This window comes from Danio rerio, chromosome 17 (genome assembly GCF_052040795.2).
Source record: "Danio rerio strain M-AB ecotype USA chromosome 17, GRCz13ab, whole genome shotgun sequence".
NCBI lineage: Eukaryota > Metazoa > Chordata > Actinopteri > Cypriniformes > Danionidae > Danio > Danio rerio.
The window spans coordinates 37,709,090-37,727,189 of NC_141037.1; the positions used below are offsets into that span (position 1 = coordinate 37,709,090).

The following is an 18,100-nucleotide window of genomic DNA, read 5'->3' on the forward strand; positions in this document are numbered from 1 at the left end:
AACGACCTGAACTATAAGCTAACGAGGAAACTGAACAGCAGACACAGCACCTGCTACGGAGAGTGATCATAAGGGAATGCAAAGATTTTGTCATCATTTACACACCCTCATGTCTGTTGCCCGGAAACCGCATACCTTTCTTTGGTGAAAGCCAAAAAGGTGAGCTTGGGGGAATATCCTAGCAACTCATTTAAATGAACCCAGGAACTGAAAGCAAAAAAAAAAGGTCCATCAAAATTCCATTTAAGAGATTTGTATGGCATTATACTGGCAACCCAATTTAATAGATAATATACCTGATTACCTGAAATATACCTGACTTAACTTACATTACTGCAAAAGCTACAGTTGCTCCGGGTACGTTTCATTGTATGTTTCAGATAACAAATTTACTACAGGTTGCTGTCTACACTTTAGCAAATCTGAAATGCGTTATGTAGGGTGTGTTTTGTTGTGTTTCAGATGCACATCCTTCTTGTACATGTCCACATGGCAGGGCTTGTTGTACAGATCACCTAACGAAAGACTGACTTAAACCCTTCCCTAAATTCAACCCAGGCTCATTCTGAAAACGTAGTCTAGCGGACGTTTCTGGAGCCCGCGAAATACGTCCCGGGAGGTACGTATTTGTGCAGTTTTTGTTTTTGCGAATCCGCAAGAGGCCGCTGTGTGCACTTTTTCGTATCTCGAACGTCTCTCGCGAGTGCTGTTCGCGCCCGCGCTGTTCTCGCGTCAACCCATCAGAGGCCGCTGTCTGACTGACCGAATGATTGACTGCGCGACCGGCCAATCGGCTGACCCACCCTTCTCCTTCCCTGAACCCAACCAGTTTTACCGATTGACCCGCCCGCCCGCTCACTTCCCTAAACCCGAGCAACAATTTAGAAAAGCCATCTAGAAAAAGAAAAACCCTTGTCTTTTTTTTTTTTTTTTTTTTTTACCACGTTTTCAGATTTCACCACGTTCTCACCCTGTTATGAACTCGTTAGCTTTATTTGTTTTTGTCTTACCTGGTTTCTGGAACCGCTCTTCCCCAGACTCTAACCAAGATGCCTTTGTCAACTCCTCCTCTCTGCATCTGAAGTCCACTGACGCACACAATGAGCTGACCGGACAAACTGACTGCAGCGGGAAAGCCCTCCACACTGAGGTAAGCGGTCAGCTGGCAAGCACGAAAAGGAACGGCGTCACACCGCCCCGTAGCGTTCGCTTAAAAAAATGAAATGCAGCCAAACGTACCTCCCGGGACGTATTTTGCGGTCTCCAGAAACGTCCACGGGTCTACGTTTTCAGAATGAGCCTGGGTTGCCTAAATTCAACTCAAATTCAGTTGTTTTTTTTTTTTTTTTAAAGCAAACGTTCATCAAAAACACAAAGTGCTATGTAGTTTTACCTTAATTTTACATAGCTATTATCTCTTTTGTGAAAGTACGAGTCACTGGATTCAAAACTCAAACACTTTGCATCACAAGTACAACATTACAAGTCCAATACAAGTACATTGAGAGCTACAGAGCAACCTGGATATGCTAAAAAATTGGCCATATGGAAATAAAAATGTGATGAAAGCATATCTGATAAGTCATAGACACAGTTTATGACGAGTTCAGACAGTAGTATTTTTAAAGTAGCCATGCCACAGATGTTTTATACTGCATGAAAACATACAAGCGTTCTGTCGGTGCTGTGTTTGCACTGCAAGTTGGATCGACGACGGGGTTTCACACTGCATGACTTTACAATAGGAGAATCACAGACAATTGCCATGTCTCGGTACGTCTCACAACCAAACACATGAGAGAAATGACATAAAAAAGCATGGTCACGTAGTATATATTTTGTTATAACCTATATAATAAGAAAGAAGCCCTACTGGGGTGGAAAATGTACTTATTTTGCTGACCTGAGTTTTGAAGAGAATTCACAATTTCTCTCAAAATTTTTTCTTTTGAAACCCATTTGTGATATTGCTTAGATTACACGTCAAAGATGGTTCTGCTGCCAAATTTACACTAGTTTTCCCTCATTTATTGGGTCTAAATAGACCGAAAATAAGCACTTTTGACTTCTCCCCCAACCTCCCTCTAGCCTGCAGATATCCATACAAGTGGATGCTGCTCTCGCTTTGGCTGTAGTTAATCGCTGATGTTATTTTCAATCAAAACACATTTCACATGGCATGATTTGAATCGACAACAGCTCCAGATATTTAGCATGCCTAATACAGGGTTCTTACACCTTTTCCAACTTCAAATTCCAGCACTTTTTATGCACTTTCAAGGTGCATTTTTATGCTTTTCCAGCACCTAATAACCACGGTTAATTACATTTTTATATATTGTATGTACTTTTTCACATTTAAATCCATTGTGCTATTTAAAAAAAAAATAAAACTTGATGAGCACTTTAGAACATAGGGATAGTTTACCCAAAAATTACCCAAAAATCCAAGTTTTTGGGTAAGTTTACCCAAAAATGATTTACCCAAAAATGATTAAAAAATACATTTAAAAAAGTTTAGTTATTCGATGAAGTATGCTTTTAAGTGTGGTCTATTTTGACCTAAAGTTGATATCTTAAGAAATGAGCTTACAGTATTTACAGTAAAATTGTGCACATATGCAACCAAAACAGTCACAATTTTAAGCCCAGCAAATTCAAGCAGGTTCAAGCACTTTGTCCAAAATCCAAGCACTTTTCTAACCTTGAAAACATTATATTAAAAATCAAGCATTTTCCAGGATTTCCAGCACCCGTAAGAACCCTGCTAATATCTGATGGGTGTCGGTGACTCATTTGTGATTCTTTCAGATCGCGTCTTTGATAGTTCATACTGTGTGATTGTTATGTGAACGAGCACCGATTTGCCTGTGATTTCAGACATTTGTAGGCAATTCCTCAAAACCTGTCTTCAAGCCAAAATCAGGTCAAGGCAGGGTTTTTGTGGTTTAAAAAAAAATGGTTAAAACATGCTTTTTCAATGAGCCTGTATTAGATTTTGGTGCATTAAAGTTATGCTGGAATGGTTGTGTTTACAGCACATATCAACAAAAGTATTACCAAATTACAATTACCAGAGGGAAACTAATTATACTCTTTAAAACCTGACTTGAGGGCATGTCAATTAAAGAGTAATGGAACACGTGTTTATTGATGAAAATTAGGTAAAAAACAGTTTAGCCAACACAAGCATATTAGTGTTTAGTCTAATAGGCAGATCTACAGATCCTAAAGTCCCATGTACAGATTTATTTAGTCGCTTTGGATAAAAGTGTCTGCTAAATGCCTAAATGTAAATGTAAATGTTTTTGCTCTGTTAAACATAATTTGGGGAATTTTTAAAAAAGAGAAAATAAATCAAAGGGGGGCTAATAATTCTAACTTTAACTGTATATGCAAACGACTTGTTTTAAAATGAGCTGAAACAACACATTTTTGAAACATTTTGTCAACATTTAGTTTTTTGGAATAACTTAATTGTTTTTATTTTCAAACCACTAAAAACTGTAGAAAAAACTAATAAGTTAATTAATTCCTGCATATTGTCCCAACACAAACTGTGATTGTGTAAACCCAGCATATTTACACACATTATTATGATACTATAATAACTCATATACACATTAGAATCAAGATTTTTTTTTAATAATTCATGTATTCCTTTAACTAAGCACTCAGTGTAACATGGGTTGTAAACTGAAATGCTAACTGTTTATTGTCGTGTTGTGTTCTTTTGGTTTTAGCACAGTGTTCATGAGTCTTTATTTTGTTTATTTTTCACACATGCATTACCAGTAAATTGCTATGAAGAGACAATTTATGAATAGATACTTAGTTCTGGAATTTTTTATACATATTTTTTTTGAATAGGAAACTGTAACATTAACAGTAAAAATCACAGAGCAGAATCAACATATACTAGGAAAAATAAATAAATAAATACATATATTTACTACGTTAGCTACACCCAATGGGCCCAAGCCCAAACTAATCCCAATTGTATTTTTGCACCCCTTTTTAAAAGCATGAAGGTAAAACATGAACGCGGTTATGAATGTATTAAAACATGTGCTTGTTGTTGTAAAAATTCCAAATAATGAGAAAAAATACTAATTTGTGGATCTCCTTACATCCGGGTGCAGCTATACTGCCGCTGTAGATTGTGTATTCTGGGAAATTTTCTTACCCCTTGGTTTCGAGTGTGGTCCTGAAAAATCTGTTCAAAGGGGTATCTACCCCTTCCCCTTAGCCCAACGTCTTCAAGCTAAAGAGAATTGTGACACCCTTACCCCTTGTTTTGCACATTCACGTATGGGTAGGGGTAAGGGGAAGGACTAAGGGGTAAAATTGGGATTGGGCCTTTTAGTATTGCTGATGAAACAAATATTCAACATAATTGAAAAAGCAAAAAAGCAAAAAAGAAAAGGCGCAGATAAATCACCTATTGTAAAATTATTCTTGATACATTGCTCTTAATTATGTTCTATCAGTGCTGCAATAGATGGCTTTCTTAGAACATGAAACAGAAATATTGAAATCTGAACAAAAGCAATCAGACAGATGCTGTAATTACATACTGTGAATGAATCATTCAGATCAGTTTTATGAATTGGACCAACACATTCATTTGCAAGATCCAACTGAGAGAAGAAAAAAAATCCTAAATTGGACACTAGGCCTTTCATGAATGTGATTTCAAAAGATTTGGAATACAGTGCTTGAGTTAAAATGGCTACATTTATGACATTTTATTGTGATTTTTTTTTTTTGTCCTTTTGGTGCTTGACAGTCCCAGCACTTAATAACTGTTATTATATGAAAAAGGGGGGTATTCAGCATAGCCATCTGCTTTGCTTTCCATAGTAAAAGTCACTAATGATATCCATTCATATTTTTGGATGAACTGTACTGTATCTGTACTGTACCCTCTATCAAATAAAGCCTCATACAATTACAGTAAGGCAAGGCAAGTTTAGTTATATAGAACATTTTATACAAAATGGTAATCCAAAGTGCTTTACATATACAAGAATAAAAGAAACAAGAAAATAAAAGCAACAAAGAATTAAACTGATTAAAATAAGATTCATATGTGTAAAAACAGGATTTAAAAGAATGAAAATGAAAAGAATGCAAAAACATATCTTAAAATATGATACAAAAACCTTCCTCGTGCCTTCAGATATCCAAACACCCTCAGATGCCAATATTTTTTTTTTAAAGACCAACAACTTTTATTTTGGTAGAGAGCACATAAAATGTTTTATTTATATTCCATACATAAATAGTGGGTAGTTTGGTGCCATCCCAGCGCTCTTCACATTTCTCTCTGACAGTATCACTGCTCACCATCATGCGCCAAGTTAGAAATAAATTGCATTTTGACTGGTGATTCACTAGCAGGAAAAGCATTGCAATATAAAAACATGAATAAACAAAATCGCTCATGAGCACATGTGCAGTACAGCACAGGGAGGTAATCTACTTTAGGCACGGCCCTTGAAATTAACTCTCAGAATCTGCACACACATATGCGCTAAGAAGATTAATCAAATATTTTTTCCTCAGCAATGCTAGTCAAATGTACCATATTCAAAACATTATGGTAATTATTTATTACGTTTACCCAGGAGTCATTGTGTGACCACGAGTAACGCAAATTGAGGGATGACTGCAAGTGCAGTATCAGTGCTCTGGATCAGCAAAGTCGGGGCCCAAAACTAGCCGTCCATACAGAATGATGGTGTAAGCACATGCTCAGCTTTGAGTTAGCCAGCGGAAACAGACAATGCTAGAAGGCATTAGACTGAAACAGACTGAGCTGAATTTTAAAACTGGCTTACTTTGGACACCAAGCTCAGATGGAGCAGAGAGGCTTACAAATATGAAAAATATATATATCGATATATATATACACTCTAAAAAACGCTGGGTTGGTTTTTTAACCCAAATGCTGGGTTGAGACTGCTGGGTAACAAAATTGGGTTGATTCAACCCAATTTGGGTTGAAAATCGATCTTTATCTATAACCCAGCAGTGCTGGGTTGGGAACGCGGACGTGAAAGAGAGCACGCACGTCACGTCAACATGCAGGGACATCAACGTGAGAAACCGCCATTTTCTTTGCGCTGTCTTTGAGGGGAAGCGAGTGAAATTCTGTGTGAGACGTAAGTTATTTAGTGTGTATTTAACAATTTTCATAAGAAATAAAACACTTAGTTTACTTAGTATAATATACACGCGCTTTTTTTTCTGTTTCTCCGCCTGATGGCCGACTTGTTGCTCCGCCTCACGCTGACCTGTGCTCGCCTTATGGCTGAACTGTTGCTCCGAGTCCGCCTGACGAGACACCTGTTTCTCCGGATCTGTTTCTCCGCCTAACGGCGACCTGTTTCTCCGGACCTGTTTCTCCGCCTAACGGCGACCTGTTTCTCCGGACCTGTTTCTCCGCCTAACGCCCGAGCTGTTGCTCCGCCTAACGCCTGACCTGTGCTCGCCTCACGCCCAGCCTGTTGATCGGTGGACGGGTAAGCGCGCATGGCATCGGAAGGAGCTCGAAAAGTATAAGGTAACTAATGAAACTAACGTGAAGCATGTTTGATGACCACTTTATAAACACAACACCTAGGATAATTTAGGAGCTTTTTATTGTAATAAAATGCCTTTTGAATGACACAGATTTTTATGTTGGCTAGGTGATGACAGTAAGTAACGTTACTGTGATTTGTGATCTTTCTGGGGTGTTAACTGTAAAGCAGTAAGTAGTATTTTTACTCTTGTATTTCTTAAGTTTGTTCATGGATTTTTGTGACAATACTTTGATGCATAAGTGTTGAATTCAGCTTCTAACAATGTTTTTTTTTAATCAAAATATATACAATAATTGTCCTGCTCTGCATGTACATTTTGTTTAGCTGTACATCTGTACATTGAATAGCAAATGTTATTAATTTACTAGGAGCATTTTACATTCTAGACGTGATTTGAGCTATCTTTAATTAATCCTGTATGTAAGGGTCGTTTCATGCTAACGGAAATGTCTGAGCTAAGGCTAATTCCAACCTAATCATCTTCGACTGCAAAAAGAAAAAGTTTGACCACCGTTTTATGTGACACCCTGGATAATTATTATCATTTAGGAGTATTTTTGTGATATAGTGACTTTTGGCTAACATGATCTTTTTTTACTTAATTTTGCTTAAACGCTTTTATCTGTTATTCTTTTTCAGATGGATAATTGCGTGAAAATCAAACTAAAAGAATGCAATCTTGAGGAGTTAATCCCCACATTTGAAGGTATGTAATAATATTTTACTTGGTTCATTGTAATCATTAGGGCTGCCCTTGTCTAAACATTTGTCTGGTTGACTTGTGATGTTCATTTGAAGCATTAGTTGAATAATTACAGATTTATTAATAAACCATTTATTCATTAATTCATTTTCTTTTTGACTCAGTCCCTTTATTAATCTGGGGTCGCCACAGCGGAATGAACCGCCAACTTATCCAGCATATTTTTTACACAGCGGATTCATGCAGCATACATTGACTTTGCCAGTGTGGACTTTTTTTCTGCAACTAGTGGGTAGCACATTCGCCTCGTAGCAACAAGGTCACTTGATCGATCCTTGGCTGGGTCAATAGGCCTTTCTGTGTGGAGTTTGCATGTTATCCCCGTGTTCGCGTGGGTTTCCTCCAGGTGCCCTGGTTTCCAAAGACGTGGTAAAGGTGAATTAAGTAGACTAAATTGTCAATGGTGTATGTGTGTGAATGAGTATTTGTTTCCCAGTGATGGGTTGCAGCTGAAAGGGCATTCGCTGCATAAAACTTATGCTGGATATGTTGGTGGTTCATTCCATTGTGGTTACCCCAGATTAATAAAGCGACAAAGCTAAAAAGAAAATGAATGAATGAATAATAAATTTTTAGTTGACTAATGGTTATTCAATTATTATGGGGCAGCCCTAGTAATCATTAGCCACTTCAATACTTTAAACTGAGAGATTGAACTCTAATGCCAATTTGTTTTTGTCTGGTTATTTTTTAAAATCTGCTGTTCATGCAACCAGTGACATTCTCTTGTTTTATTTTTAGCACAGGAGCGAACCTTTCCTCGTTTTTAGGTCAATTTGAATACAATTCAGAGGGTAAGGATTCAATTAAAGGTTTCTCGATGCATAATGATGCATTTAATGCATAATGATTGTCTTAGTTATTTTATTAACAATGAAAATGTTATTTTTATGTTTGTTATTAGGGTGGCATGGGGGCGCAGTGGGTAGTGCTGTCGCCTCACAGCAAGATGGTCGCTGGTTTGAGCCTTGGATGGGTTTCCCCTCCACAGTCCAATGACATGCGGTGTAGCTGAATTGGGTAAGCTGAATTGTCCATAGTGTGTGTGTAAATGAGAGTGTTATGGGTTGCAGTTGAAAGGGCATCTGCTGCGTAAAACATAAAAAGATGTCACCCAAGATGTTCATGTCATTCTTTCTTCAGTCAGAAAGATTTTTTTTTAGGAAAATATTTCAGCAATTTTATCCATCTTGAACTGAGATTGTGCCTCATTTTTGAAGTTTTTAAAGAAAATTTAAATGCGGCTTCAAATTATACAAATACGGTTGCAAACAGTCCCAGCTTAGGAAGAAGGGTCTTATCTATTCTCATTAAGAAAACACAATTAAATACTTAATAATTTCAAATGCTCATCTTGCCTTACTATTACTTATTAAAGAAAGTTCCTTAGGCAAACCTGTTGTTGCATTGTCATCTTCACTCGGGCCAAAAAATTGCAGCATGGTGCCATGGTCAGTGGTTAACTAATGCCAACACTGGCTGATAGCTTGGTGTGTTATGGCCTTAATGCTTCTAAAGGTATTTTAGGTGTTCTAAAGTTAACTCTAAAGATATTTAACTTTTACACTTTTGAGTTTTTAATAAATCTTACTTCTATTTATTTTTTCAGATTGGGACCAATATTGCTGAGTATCTTCATCCATTGAATTCAAGAATCTATTAAGTTTCCTCATGTTCTCATCCTTGGAGACCACCACTTCTTTCAAGCCTTTGCTCACGTGCTGTGCTATTTATTATTGCAAAGTACATTACTTGCCAAAGTGGACGTTTGCTATAAAGCATTCTACATCTTTGGTGTGAACTACCCCAAGCAGTGTTCCCTGGTGTGGCAGACTGTGGTTTATGGACATCCTGGGGAGGAGACACTAGCAGTAAGGGTTCTGCTAGCATTAATTTTTGCTGACAAACAGTAATCATTAATACTGTGACCTCACTGCTTCCTTGGATTCTGTGTTCTTTAACTTGTACTTTGGATTGTGGGGGAAAAGGAGCACCCAGAGAAAACCCACACGAACACGGGGAAAACATGCAAACTCCACACAGAAACACCAACTGACCCAGCTGAGGCTTAAACCACCGACCTTGTTGCTGTGAGGCAATCGTACTACCCACTGTGCCACCATGACACCCATTTCTAAAGAATAGTTTTAATAACTCATTTCTAATAACTGATTTCTTTTCTCTTTGCTATGATGACGGCACATAATAATGGACTAGATATTTTTTAAGACACTCTACACTGCAGTTACATTGCAACTAATGTTTCTTACAGACTCTTTTATATCTCAGGATTGATGTTTGCACATGATTGTTCGAGTAAAAGTTAAAAAAAGTTTTCCTATTTCAAATTTGTTTTAAAATGCTTCCATCCTCAGGTTTCATTTTAACTTTTATATCTGTTTTTTCTTCAAAACTGCATTTACATTGAACTTGATCATCCTTACTGATGATTGCTTTATAGCTCATATATTGATGTTTGCACATAATTGTTAAAGGGAAAGTTATAAAATGTTTTCTTATTTTTTCTTAATATAAAATTTGTATTTTCTTAGTTTTTATTGTTTGTTTTGTTTTTTCAAGCTGTTTGATGCCTTTTCATTATTACTTTCACATATTTTTTTCTGCATTGCAGTTGATGATTTATATGAGAATATGTTGATGTTTGTGCTCAAATTACTTTCTGACTTCAGTCATTTAGATGCATTTTCATTATTACTTCCTTATTGTTTTTCTCTACTCTGCAATAACATTGCAATTGCCTTACTGATGATTCCTGATTTATAAATGATGCAAATGTTTTTGAATGTATTTCAAATATGCATTTTCTTAAGGTAATTTGTCTGATTTCAGTCTGATGCATTGTTACTGAACTTTAGTCAGTGTTTCTGTGATACAGTTTGATAAATTTTCACAGAAATCGTCTTAACCCTTTAACAACCCTTTCTAGAAAAAAAATTGGATTGCATTTCTCAACTGCTAATGTCGCTATTGAACACAATCAGTACATTTTAACACATGTTATAATTTCTAAAATATCAACCTCTACCAAATGATTGATATGTATGTTTATGGTAAAAGTACCAGAATTATGAAAAATCTGAAAAATTATGTGTAAGACCAATTAAAAAAATAATAATAATAAAATATATATATATATATATATATATATATATATATATATATATATATATATATATATATATATATATATATATATATATATTTAAAATAAATATTTTGAACACTAAATCATCTTTTTTCTTATGACTTTAACAGTCATTATTTAAAACAGTAAAAACGAGGTCAACCATTTGGTAGAGCAGGCAGTCAAAGGGTTAATGCTGAGGTGCAGATGGGAAAAATCTCAAATTCATTTGGACACATTTTATCTTTTGTCATAAATAAAATTCCATTACTGAACAACTATGTATTGCTGTAGAATTGTTTTTATTTTAGTGATTTTAATCATCAGTTTCTAGATTAAATTTCTGACCCATTTTGGGTTACATTCAACCCAGCAGTGTAGTAATTTTTAACTAATAGTTGGGTTAAAATCACAACCCAGCATGCTGGGTTAAACTTGTAACCCAACTTGCTGGGTTAAAGTAACCCAGCGTTGGGTTTGTCCCTTTTTTACCCAGCGCTGGGTTACCAAAACAACCCAAATTGGGTTGTTTTCAACCCAGCAGTTTTTAGAGTGTAGATAAATATACAAATAAAACATTAACACATACTAATTTATTATGTCATTATTTTAATTTAATAGACACTATGTGATGGTTGTTAACATTGGCAGTCCAAATATTATGCTGCACTAATGTACATAAAGTTTTTTTTTTTTCATCTGATTTAAACGATCCAGTCAGAGCGATGCTCCTGTTAAATGACTTCATGTTTCAAATGATCTGTTTATCTATTTATTAATTATTATTTTAATCAAGAGGTCTGTTTAGAACACATCTTCCATTTTGGGTTTAATGAGAAACGGTCAAAACTAATTCATTAACTTCAAATGATTCATTAAGATCAAATCTGCGGTTAGTGATTCACTGATTCAAATGATCCATTCAGAGCCAGTGTACAATTGGCAATTCAAATGACTTGATCAGAGCCAGTCTTCAGTTAATGATTCACTGATTCAAGTGATCCAGTCAGTGTTAATATGAACAATTAAGGATTCACACAATACAGACAGAACAAGTCTTCACCAGTTACCAATTCACTGATTCAAATGATCCGGTCAGAGCAAGTTTCCACTTCCAGTTAATGAATCGCTGAATTCACAGTTCTGATCCAAGAACAGGAGCTTGAGTGATCACAACTGATGGCATACATTGTATACTTGGTATGAATCTGCTGTAAAAAAAAAAAATGTTTTAAGTATAATGTCTAAAATTCTTTAATGCAGATATTGCAGTCATGGTTGGGTATTAATAAACAGGAATTTTTATACTAAAAGAATCATTACAACTGGCCTAGTCCCTCATATGGCTAGCAAATAACAAATAAAACTAGTATGGTTCAATATGTTTTTTACTTTTTATTTATTTATTAATTAATTCATTGAAAGTTTATTTGAGCACATGTAGATGCAGAACACATTATTTTTTATAATTAATTTTAAAGTACATTAGGTTAATAATGTAAGTATCAGTCAAATATAATGCTATTTTTTACTTGTTTGCATTCTTGATTAAGTGCTAATTAACAATATTAGTTTGAGTAATGTTTTCTTACAAAAAATATAAATATGAATCAATCAGAGACTAAAATGTTTTACTAGAGTAATATTTTTTAGTCTATCTGTATTTTTACTTAGTACTTGTGTACACATCATCCGCCACTACTTCGTATTAAACCAATGTTTTTCAGTTTCTGAAGTTTAGATATTCATTTACTTTCATGCTGTTTTGAACACACAAAGGGACATTTCAGAGGACATTTCCGGGGTTTTCTGATAAACAGCTTGTGTATCTGAATTTCTGGATACTCAATTTGGAAGTGAAATGGATAAGTATTAGATCTCGGTGCTTCTCAGCATACAACCGCTGTCCTAAACAGAACAAGACAACGAAGGACACTGGACATCAATTATTAAAAGGAACCATATTTATGCAGATTGGGGTATGGAAAATAATTGGACACCGGCTTTTACAACAACACTCCAATGTTTCCCCTAACGAAGATTATAGCATTTCTCTTGTTAAGACGGTTGTTGTTGTCAAGATCTGGAAGTTATTGCAAAATCTAAGCTGTGTGGCTGGTGGTGAGCAGCTGAGCATTTTTGCAAGCCAAAGTCAACTTTAGGTCTGTGATCTGTTGATTTCTGCCACAGTAGAAGGGTCTGTCCCTCAGTAAGCTGAGAGAGGATGTAAACAGATTGTCTGCGGACTGAACTAACATGTCAGATTTATCTGGCCTTTTTGAAGCCGGGGTGACTATATCTCATTGGTCTCGTCTGGTTTTTAACATTGTATTGTTGAAAGTCATCTAAAGTTCAGGTCTTTTCTCTTTTCTTTCTTTCTTTCTTTTTTTTTTTAGTGAAGGGCCACTTCACTAAACATAGCGGCAACTGTACTAGATTGATTCGATGCATATCAGCATGGCTGCAAAAGTTTATAAATTCTTTAATCCCCTAAAAAGTGCTGATGTGGTTCTGCTGCTGCACTTGTAGGACGAGTAAACATACATACACAACAAAGATGAATGTTTCTTTTGATTTTGAACTCATTTTTGCTGACCTATTGTACGACTAGAAAATATCCTATCAAGTTTAACATGTTACCACTTGATTGGTATTTAAACTGTATGAAAAACAATGAGTTTCTTGGACGAATGAAGAATTAGATTGCTTTAAAATCAAATTTATATTATAAATTGCTAAAGCTATGTTTAGACTATTAGTCCGAATCAGATTTCATGCATACGGTTAAAATGTGATTTTATTTAAAAAATGTGAAAAGCAGGGAGTAAAAAAGCTACACATAACACACAATCAATCAATCAATAAATAAATAAATAATTAAAATCGTATTCAAATATAATATCCAGTCTGACCACATGGGTTGGATTTTGTGCAGCTTTTTTCTGCCTACTTTCAAAGCACACACAGTAAAAGTTACAAAACACATCAGACACTATTTGTAGAAACCATGCTGAATGCTTTTGCATTCATTCTTTTTCAAGATATGCATTGTTGCAAAGTACAGCCAGACAAAAAAAAAAAAAAAAAAAAAAAATACAATATACCACTATGGTCTTTCCCTGTTGAGACAGTCAGAAACAGATAATAAATCTATGCCTGCCAGTTTTTAAGGTTTTTGTCAGCCTGATCTCATGAGGAAACTTATTTTACGTATCGTCAAAAAATGGCTTGTATGAATTCAAGTGATTTAATTCATCGTAACATGATTTTTAAAGCGGTGGTCCAGAGTGTATTTTTTAAGGCTTGGTTGTGTTTGTTAGATGCAAAGCAATGCTCATGCTTCATTTGTTAAAAATCATGGTATATATATATATATATATATATATATATATATATATATATATATATTTATATATATATATATTACTTTGATCATATACAGCTACTCAGCTAACATGAAAACAACTGTCATATTTCCTAATTCCTCTGAAAGGTCCGCCCTCATGAAGCTCTGATTAGTCAGCTAACATAATGCGCTGTGATTCACAGATCGGCTGCATTTCACCAGAAAAAGCTTTATGCCTCTAATAGCATGCACTGTGCCTCTGTTGTGTCAACACTGTCTGTCAGGAGTGTGTTTCCGAAAACCAAAGTTAGCCAACTAAGGTCGCAAATTCCATTGTTACAAGCACAGTTCGTTGATTTGGCACTTCCCAAATCAATCATTCCAACAAACATTCGCAAACTGCGTCACAAACTCCTATGCTTGCAACTACACCCCTGGAGCTGTAGTCAGAAATATAGTTCCTGGCTGTGTATTATTCCCAGTTTTCCCCCCTATGCCCTATTTCTTTAGAACATTCTGACATTTAAACTTGGAATTATTTTTAAACAAAGCATTAAAGATATCTCTCTTAGGTGTAATTTGCTTTCAAATGATTTTTACAGTTTAGTTTTAACGATCTTCATATTGACAATTGTGTTCATTTCGCAGTGCACTTTGAAAACGTTGTTATTTTGAACAGCGGTGGCTCATGAGGAAAGCTATAAGTGACATTATTTAAAAGCGGAATTTATTTTACATCTCCAAAGCTTGTGAAAACACATCAGAACACTATTTGTAGAAAACATGCTGAATGCTTTTGCATACATTTTTTTCCAAGATATGCAGTGTTGCAAAATATAGTCATAGTAAAAAAAAATACAATATACCGCTATGGTCTTTCCCTGTTAGGACAGAGTCAGAAACAGATAATAAATCTATGCTTGCCTGTTTCTAATGTTTTTGCCAACCTGATCTCATGAGGAAACTTAACTAACTTACATATCGTCAAAAAATAGCTAACTTGAACGAATTCAAGCGATTTAAGTCATCTTAAGATGATTTTTAAAGCGGTGGTCCAGAGTGTATTTTTTAAGGCTTGGTTGTGTTTGTTAGATGCAAAGCAATGCTCATGCTTTAATTGTTAAAAATCATGGTATTCTCCAAAGCTTGTGAAAACACATCAAACAAAGCTTGTGCACTTTGAAAACATTGATGTTATTTTGAACACAGCCGTGGCTCATGACAAAAGCTATAAGTGACATTATTTAAAAGCTAAATTTATGTTACATCTCCAAAGCTTGTAAAAATAAATAAATAAATAAATAAAACATAGCATTTGTTAATGTTTTTAGCTTATAGTAGCTTATTTATTAAGTATCTGTACTGTATTTGACATGGGCCTGTTGGTTACAGCAATTCTGCAGTGGCTTGCATGCGTCAAATAAAAAAAGTAGACTTCTTAAAAAAAAAAAATAAATAAAAAAACAATATTCTACTTAATAATAAAACTATCATCATTACAATTATTAATATAATAATTAAAGTAGGATTTTTTTTCATTTCATAATAAATAATAAATACTAAATTTAACTTCTTAATAAATAGCCTCATTATTTATTAATTTGTTTATTAATTTATTTATATGATTTATATATGATAAACTATGGGTTTTGGGAAACACTCATCACTACATTGTTCTTTTTTCCAAACAATGTATCGTAATATGATTGTTAAGCCACGAGTTACGTTGTTGTTTGAGAAACAGACCCCATAGTAGCTGTAGCCGTATCAGTTTGAGCCTGAAGCAGACAGAAAACGAAACTGAAATGAAATGACATTACATAACCCTATCCCTCATTGACGGATGAGCAAATTATAGTAAAATGTACAAAAGAAAATGTATAAACTAATAAGAATTAACCATTAGATCCAAGTGGTATGCATTGTTGTGAGATTGTGTTAGTTCTGCCACTGCATAATAAAGACATAAGAGGGACTTTACGCACCTGGTGGAATGCCAATCAAACTCTTACCTGCAGCAGCCAAAATTAAGAAGTGAGTAACAGAATAAGACATTAAGAAAATTATGAAAACATAATACGAATAATTGCTTCTGGCATTAAATAACAATTTACTGTTATCAAACCTCATTCCATAAGAAAATGTTAATGTGTTAACTAATTTAGTAAAGCACCACAAATTAGAAGTCAAAGTCCCATAGCAGAACTGCAACATGTTGTCATCTTGTAAGACAGCATCTGTATTGCAAACACTTTTGCTGTTTTTGCACATGTCAGTGTTTATGAATAGATTACATTAAACAGAACACCAGTAATCTTGACAAACTATACAGCAGTGTAAAGATAAAACCAGCCATTGCAGCAAGTTGTTTTTCAATGGGAAGCTTATAAAGAATGTACAGTATTTGCTAAATGTGTGTAAGTTGTACAGAGAATGCTTATTAGATATGGAGTAAACATCATGATAGCACACGCATTCATTGCTGTACATCACAGTTTATTTTGAAAAGTAAGAGTGCTCAGATTAACATCTTATCGAACACATTTAGTCCACAATAGTGTTGAAGTGGTTGTTCATTTCTGTAAATCACAGTTTCTTTCGGAGACCTGTTGTGTACATTGTTTACTATGTTACTTACGCACAAAAATGGCTTCTTTGTAGTAAAAAAGCAAGTGAGACCTGATATAAAATGCATACTGTAGGCATACCAATGCAATTTCCTTACAATCTGTAATTAGTTCCAGTCAGGGACAGAAATATTGTATTGAGATCTGACTTTGTAAACTTGGCTTTAACCTTTTTTTTTTTTTTTTGAAAACATGAAATTACTCCATTTAAATAGATTACTTTTTACAAAGTGGGATGGATTTTAAGTGCAGGGACAGAAATCTCTATGTTATAATAAAAAAAAAAATATTGTCATTTGTGTTTCAAAGATGAATGAAAGTCATACGCATTTAGAATGGCATGAGGGCTAGTGGCAGAAGTTTTATCTTTAAAAGGACTACTGTAGCCCATTAACAGCAAAAGAGCAGATGTTAGAATCAGAAAATTAAGCACTGGAAACAGCTTGCAAGGTAACATATAGATACAAACTGTGTCATTGAAGTGTGGAATATATATTATACAGGACTTTACATTAACTTTTTGGATCACCAGCCACAGTGGCTAGTAGTTTTTCAACGTTACTAGCCACTCTGCATTTTCACTAGCCACAATTTTGTTGTCGGGAAAAAAAAAAAAAAAAACCCCAAAACTTTTTTTTTTTTTAGGTGTAACAGTCACATATGTGTCCCATGTTGCTAAAAACACTATTAGGACACATATATTTAACAAATTATTCGAAGCTGCATCACGGACATGCGATCCTTGTGTGAATTCCAGCATGGAGACTGGATGTCTGTACTGGCCGGTACAACGTGAAGTCTATGAGTTTGCACCATTAATTCATAAGAAAGACTTGGTTTGAAGCAATCAGTGAACTCTATTGTAAATGAGGTGCAACTTCATTAATATGCATGATATAGCTTTGAAGGCTTTTTTTTTTTTTTTACCTGTTACAGTGATCAAACGGCAGAGAGATGCCACGTTGTGTTGTCAAACTTAAATAAAACAAATGTAAGAAGCAGAATTATTTGGAGATATGGGTCATCAGTGTTGCGTTTATAAATGTACTGCAACGACGATTTTGTTTTCATTTTCTGGCGATGAGAGCACTGCTGACATGTGGAACCACATTTGTGGATTACATAACATACCGAGAGCAGATTTGCCACTCGTCTTCTTTTAAAAAGACATGCTTCCAGTTGGTGTTGATTGTCCTGTCTCTACATATTTGGTAAGTGTTTGATCAGTGTTCTTTTTTTATGTTTAATAGATGTCAAAGTTAGTTAGTATCGTCAGCAGTTCTCTTTCAGTTTTTAGAGACATAACTTAGTAAAAATGATCTGGCTACTAAGTTTACAGTACGTTAAAATCACTACAATATTATGGACTAAAATATCCACTGAAAATGCTGCTCTCCGAATGGGAACACCTTAATCAAACTATTATTGTTGGCTATGACATTTGCCACATTTTGTGACAGAATAGTCTATACACACAGCTGTTTGATACTATTCTATGCACCTACCGAGTCTCTGCATCTACCAAGAAATGCAGAGGTTTTTTTTTTATTCCCTACGGTGTATTTGGGGTCAAAAACTCAAGTAAAACAACAATCTTCCAGCAGTTCCTTGCATCCAATAACACATTTG

General features: G+C 34.9%; 1 long non-coding RNA gene across 3 annotated transcripts; it reads left to right on the forward strand.

Annotated features, from left to right (window-relative positions):
• The first annotated feature begins 6,509 nt into the window (after positions 1 to 6,509).
• On the forward strand, positions 6,510 to 10,779 carry LOC103908864 (uncharacterized). Of its 3 annotated transcripts, none has more exons than XR_015513638.1 (6): positions 6,510 to 6,568; positions 6,696 to 6,757; positions 7,230 to 7,296; positions 8,095 to 8,147; positions 8,258 to 8,373; positions 8,963 to 10,779. It is a non-coding gene; the product is annotated as an uncharacterized LOC103908864 (long non-coding RNA). The 3 variants fall into 3 exon arrangements; XR_015513640.1 differs by having other exon boundaries at positions 8,100 to 8,147; positions 8,963 to 10,157; XR_015513639.1 differs by lacking the exon at positions 6,696 to 6,757 and having other exon boundaries at positions 8,963 to 10,157.
• Positions 10,780 to 18,100: the final 7,321 nt, after the last annotated feature.